The following is a 7,027-nucleotide window of genomic DNA, read 5'->3' as shown; positions in this document are numbered from 1 at the left end:
GGAGCATTTCTCCGCAAAAATTGCGAAATCAGCTAATAAGGCAAAGGAAATCTTCGCTATTGTCGAGGAATTAACTAGCCCGGCCACAGTAACGGCACAGCCCGAGCAATCTCAGCAGCTCTGTGACTCACTAAATCATTATTTCTTCGACAAAATTACTATAATAAAATCAAGTATTCCCCATTCTAACATTTCCTTCTCTTCTAGCCCCAGCAGTCAAACCCCTGTTGCTTTCAATCAATTCTTGCCTATCACTTTTGATTCTTTCTCTGATCTAATGGTTAAAGTCAAGTCAGGCTCCCCTCTCGACAGCGGCCCTACCCACATTTTGCGTGAAGCTTTCACGGCCTGCCCTGATCCCCCTATTTCTCTCCTTAATTCTTCTCTTAGCAGTGGGCAGGTCCCGGAGTCCTTTAAAGTGGCAGAGATTATTGCTATCTTGAAGAAACCTGGTGCAAACCCTCTGGTCATGAATAACTACCGCCCGATCTCCCTCTTACCTTATCTTGGCAAGATCTTGGAGTCCCATGTAGCAGGTTGCCTGAGCTCATTTGTAGAAGCATCCTCTTTCCTAGATTCTAACCAGGCCGGATTTCGTCCCGCCCATTCGACCAAAACAGTCATCCTGTCGGTCATGGACGATCTTCGCAGAGGGGCAGATCAAAACATCTCACAGGCCTTAATTCTCCTTGATCTCTCGGCAGCATTTGACACGGTCGACCACAACATCTTGGTCGACCGTGACCGAAGCACAGGGGTCGGAGGTCAAGCACTGAAATGGCTCCAATCGTTTCTGTCAGACAGGTTTCAATCTGTTCGTTTGGGCCATTACAGCTCCACGAAAGGCAGACTCCCTTGCGGAGTCCCGCGGGGCTCCTCTTTATCTCCCATTTTGTTTAACCTCTACATGCAACCTTTGATCACTGCCTTGAGGGAGAGGAACGTGCTGGTCTTTAACTATGCAGATGATTTGCAATTAATTTTCAATCTACACTCCTCCAGTTCATCTGAATCCCACCTACGTGAAACCATGACTTATATTAGCAACTGGATGAACCTGAACCAACTTAAGCTAAATCCGAACAAAACAGAGTTGATCTTGACTGGTGGTAACAACAGTCCTTGGAACTCCAACTTTTGGCCTATCCACCTGGGATCTCCCCCTGCCCCGGCAGCAACGGCGAAGAGCTTGGGGATCACGATAGGCAAGGATCTTTCTATGAACCCTCAAATCAACTCAGTGGTTTCGGCTTGCTTCTTTACGCTGCGTAAAATAAAGAAGATAATAAGATTCCTCTCGAAAGAAGCAGCCACTTTGGTAGTCCAGGCGCTAATTATTTCCAGACTGGATTATGCAAATTCCCTGTATGCCGGCATCCCAGCCTATCAAGTGCAACGCTTACAACTGATACAGAACCATACAGCCAGGCTTATCTTCCAACTTTCTTCTCGCCACCATGTCAAACCCCTGCTGCAACAATTACACTGGCTCCCTGTGTGCCAACGTTGTGCATTTAAATTAGACTGTATTGTCCACAAAGCTTTGATGGACACCGGCCCGGCATTCATATCCAGCAAAATTAAGAAATACAGTCCCTCCTGCACCCTTCGATCGTCCTGCCACTGCCTCCTGAGCACCCCAAGATATAAACAAAACAAACATGGCGGGCTGTGTTTCTCAACACTGGCTCCCCAGTTCTGGAACTCTCTTCCTATCTCCCTACGTCTAATTGACAACCATCTTCAATTTAGGAAGCAGCTTAAAACCTGGCTTTCCACGTCTGCCTACTCCATCTAAACCTCCTTCGTGCTGTGCCCTGTCCTTAAGCGCCAAGAAACCTATCCGGTGTATGTTGCGCTATATAAATAATTTTTAACATAACATAACATAACTTCAATCTCCACTAGGGCTCACCGCAAGACTCTTCCGCGAACTCGCTGGCCACCTTCCTCTCTGCAAAGGATCTTATCCAACACTGCACAGAATCAACACACTCTAAGGGCTCAATCCTGGACCTTGTTATTGCTAAAGCAGGCATGCTTTCTATCACTACCCCTATTCATGTAGACTGGTCTGACCACCTACTCATCCCATTCTCTCTTCACCTATCACACTATATAACTATTGACCAACCTAAGAGGGCTACCTCCTAGTTCCGTGATGCTAAAAATATTGATGTCGGTCCCCTCTGTGAATCAGCTTTGTTATCACTTCCAAGGCTAGACCCGAACCTAGATGTTGACGATCTCACCTCCCAATGCCTCACAGTCCTTGCAGCCGAAATCAATAACGTCGCTCCACTCAAAAGCAAAAAGATAAGGCCCACTCCCTCAGCACCTTGGTTCAACAAATCCCTCTATGAAGAAAGGAAGCAGCTAAGATTCCTGGACCAACAATGGAGGCAAGTGCCCTCCACCGATAATTTGGCCACGCTTCGTTCAGCAAGATCCAAGTACCACAAGCACATATTCCTTGGGAAAGCGTCGCACTTCAAAACCCTCCTTGACTCAGACAAAAATAGACCCAAAAAACTATTCAACCTCATCAAGATTCCTAACTACTCTCCCCCAACCTCCAAGTTGGAGGATTCTACAAAGAAAGCAGAGGATTTTGCTATATTCTTCGATGAAAAAGTGAAATCACTTGTGGATCTGGTTGCTCATCCTACCCCTCCAGAGGAGCGCAAATCCTCAGCCATTTGGCAGAACTTTGACCCCATATCTGAAGATGCCCTTCTCAATTGAATCCTCGAAACAAAGCCCTCCAACTACTCTCTGGACCCCATCCCCAGTGCCATTGCCATTGAATTCTATACCCATTCTCTTTCCTATTGGACCACTCTGATCAACCTCTCCCTCTGTCAAGGCTCCCTTCCTGTCTCCTTCAAAACTGGGCAGGTCACCCCTCTGCCTAAAAAACCCCACTGCTGATGTGAATGACCTCAACAACTTCCGCCCCATCACCAACCTACCCTTTCTTGTGAAGATTACAGAAAGATGTGTAGCGAAACAACTCTCTCGTCATATCAAGGACAATGATCTTCTTGACAATTGTCAGTCCGGCTACATCCAAAACTGCAGCACTGAAACAGCCCTACTGCAAGTGGTTGATGACGCGCTGAGGATACTCGATTCGAGGGGGTCCTGTCATCTAATTCTCCTTGACCTTACTGCAGCCTTTGACACTGTCAATCACAACACCCTCCTCAACACTCTTCAACAGAGAATGGGCATGGAGGGCACTGTGCTTAAATGGTTTGCTTCCTTCCTCTCTGATAGATCCCAAATGATCAAAATAGCGAACAGTCTTTCATCTCCTGTGGCGGTAGGTCAAGGTGTTCCTCAAGGCTCTATACTTGCACCCACATTGTTCAATCTCTATTTAGAACCACTGGGAAATCTCCTAAGTAAATCCGGGATCCACTATCATCTCTATGCAGACGACACTCAAATCTACCTCAAGGTTGCCTCCACTCATGATCTCTCCATCCTAAGCTCTACTCTCAACTCCATTCAAAACTGGATGTCAACTCATCAACTGATTCTGAATCCCTCCAAAACTGAATTCCTCCTCCTCTACTCCTCACTCTCTCCTCCCCCGGTTCAATCATGGATGGATCAGATGAATCTACTTAACAATAAACCCATCATTGTCGACAGCGTTAAATCCCTTGGTGTCATACTCGACAAAAAAACTCAATCTAATCTCCCACATCAATTCCACTGCAAAGTCTGCTCGATACCAACTGCGCCTTCTTTGGGGAATTCGTCGCTTCTTCCCGGAGCAGGACCTTAACACCGTGGTGCAATCGCTGGTCCTCTCCAGACTGGACTACTGCAATTCTCTTCTTACTGGCCTCCCCAAATCCCACTTGTCCCCCCTTAAAGCTGTTCTACATTCAGCAGCTCGTTTCATTTATGGGGCCAAAAGAAGCGACCACATCACACCGATGTTATCCACCCTCCGCTGGCTTCCCATCGAGGCTAGAGCTATCTACAAGACTGCCTGTATCACCCACAAAGCCCTGCACTCCTCCTCTCCTCGCTACCTGGCGAATAAACTGAAACTCTCTGGAGGCTCTAGACCATCACGTAATGCGGAAAATCTACTGCTTGAACCTCCCACTTTCAAGAAGGAAAGATCGATGGCCCAATCCTTTTCAGGCAACGCGGTGAGAATCTGGAACTCCCTTCCGCCTCAACTCCGGACCACCTCCTCCCCCCAGGCCTTCAAAACGGACCTCAAAGTTCTCCTCCTCCAAAGACACCTCCAAAAGTAATTCACACCCTCTCTATTATCTGAAGGAAGACCTCCCATTACTGAAAATTCTATTCTCCATGACTATGGAAGTGCCTTCCCAGTGTGTTCTTGTGGTTGGAGTGTTTGTCATTTATTGCAGTATTATCCTTGTACCTGTGTTTGGTACTCTTTTGTAACATGCACGTGCCACTTTTCTCTTGTAACACACTGTTTGCTACCGCTCACATTTTGTTTGCTTTTGATACTTGCACAAGTGCCACCATTGCCTACGTAACGTTTGTTCTTGTGCCTGAGTGTCTAGCAGATATTGCAGTATTATACCTCTAATTGTACTTTGTTTTCTCTTGCAACCTGCACACTTGTCACTTTTTCCTCCTGTAATGCACTGTTTGGTACCTCACGTATTTTGTTTGTTCACAATTGTCACTTTTACCTCATGTAACTTAACGTCTGCTTTTATAATTTGTTCACTTGTAATTTTCTCCTCATGTATCATTACTGTTCCTATTGTGAAGCGCTCTGACGCCTTCGGGTAAAGTCTGCGCTATATAAAAACGCATAAATAAAAATAAATAAATAAAATGTAATAGACCTGTATTCTCTACCATTCCTATGTGACTCTTAGAGTGTATCCATTTTTATCTCTTCCTTGTGTGACTCTACAACTTGTACATTTGCAATTTTTTTCTGTTTGTATCTTTTATGTAAATCATGTAATCCCAAGTCCTTATGTATCGCAACTGGTTCTTATGTAAAGCCCTTGGACGTCTTCGGGTAATGTTCGCGCTATATAAAATCGCATTAAATAAATACTTTTTTTTTAGGTCTCGGTATATCCGGTCTGCCGAAGGCAGAACCGGAAGTCCGAGAATTATTGTTAGTAAGAGGGCTGCTTTATCCCTCCCTCTTTTTGTCTCTCCCTCCATTGGCAGGCTTCCTAAATGGAGGCCAGCCATTGGAGGAGAGAGCCGTCCTTCCGAATAAGCTCCGTCTTTTTCGGATTTGGGGGCGTAAGTTTTGCTGTTCTTTAGACAGTGACGTTGTCTGTCACTCAGGACAGCAAAACCACGCCCCCATTCCGAAAAAAATCGAAAGCTTCCTGCCACCATTTTACGGCTCCTTAAGATGAGGTAGGCTTGCTGTCCTCGTTTCCCGCTGTCTTTTTCCCGCCCCCCTCCCGCTGTCCGTGTTTGTTCCCGCCCTCCTCCCGCTGATTAGGTCGGCCGTTGTATTATTTCCCTGCCGTGGTCTTTTTCCCGCCCCCTCCCGCTGTCCGTGTTTGTTCCCGCCCTCCTCCCGCTGATTAGGTCGGCCGCTGTGCTGTTGTATTCTTTTTCCCAACCCCCTCCCGCTGTCCGTCTTTCTTCCCGCCCCCCTCCCGCAAAATAAATCATTCCGTAAATCTGCGGCAGCACCTTGTAAAATGAGAGCGATTCCATAAAAATGGGTTTTGTTTATGCCCGATCAAAGGTCTGCCGCATGTGAGTCATTAGGAGCGGTGGGGCCAGTGTGAGCGCAGAGAGCCGCTGCCACGCAGCGCACCATGGAGGCCTACGACCACCTCTACGACTCGGTGCAGCCCCCGCTCTACGAGGAGATCCCCGACGGGCCCCAGAGGGGGTCGCCAGGGCCGCAGTCGCCCCTCCTGCCGGGGAAGGAGTCAGGCTTGAGCCCGTAATGCCTGCTGGTTGCCGCGAAGCCCGGGAAGGACACGGCCCCGGAGAACGTACCTCGCGTCATGCCAATGTGCGGCTGGTGGTGGCTGTAAGGGTGGTACACCACCGAGGACTGCGAGCACACGGGAGCCCAGGAGGAGGTGAAAATTGCTCCTGCCGCTTCCTTGCACACACGCTGTGTTGAACACAAGGCCCATAGCTCCCGCCACTGCCGAAGGGTCCCAGCACAGGAAATCGCCGAGGCTCAAAAGCAAAACCTCTGATGTCTCTCCCACTACAGTGGAGCCCAGCCGGGGGTAGAGGCTCCGAAAAACAGCCGGCCCTCAAGGTCCACACTACGTGCAGAGGATTCGGCGCTCCCCCCGCCCACACATCGCCAAGGCTGTATCTCTAGCAGCCAGTCTGGGGACCCCTGCTGGTGCCCGCTCCCGTGCTCTCCCCGCTGCTCCCCAGCGTGCAGATGCCATCCAAGTTACGATCTCCGTCCACCGCAGTTTCCTCAGTTGACGACGAAAACAAGAGCCGCTTCCTCTGCTCTGGCACGGACACGGGCAGTCAGGTAAGTTTTCTTTAAATGCATTTTTTAACCCCCCCCCCCCCGCACCCCTCACTCTGTTCACCCCACAAACTTCCTGCCCACAAAGTCATGTTTACTGTGCATGTCCATCTGCCCACCCATGGTCATCCTGGCTATGCTTTGCTATGCTATGTACGTTTGAGTATAAGTTATTTGTCCACACATGGGCATGCCTGCCTGTATGCAGATGTACTATGTGAGACCTGCAGCTCTAAAAAATTTAAATAAGTTTCCCTGTTGCCTGCTTTGCCCTGTGTGGGTTGCACCCACGGACACTTAGAGGCAGAAGGCTCCCCGGCCAGTCTCAGCTCACCCCTCTGCTGCACCCTGTTGTCTGTCTTCCAGTTGTCTCTGGGAGGAGGCGGGGGTCTGTGGTAAAGTCAGCCCATATCGCACCCGATGCCCAGGCTGCTGGTGCAGGGCGACTCTTAGTTCCCATCTTGAATAATTACCAAACAAAGAGACGGGCGCTGAAGGCAGGAAAACAAGAACAGAGTTTATTTCTCATGAGGA

This window comes from Lissotriton helveticus, chromosome 3_1 (assembly GCF_964261635.1).
Source record: "Lissotriton helveticus chromosome 3_1, aLisHel1.1, whole genome shotgun sequence".
NCBI lineage: Eukaryota > Metazoa > Chordata > Amphibia > Caudata > Salamandridae > Lissotriton > Lissotriton helveticus.
Note: the sequence above shows the minus strand (reverse complement) of the source record.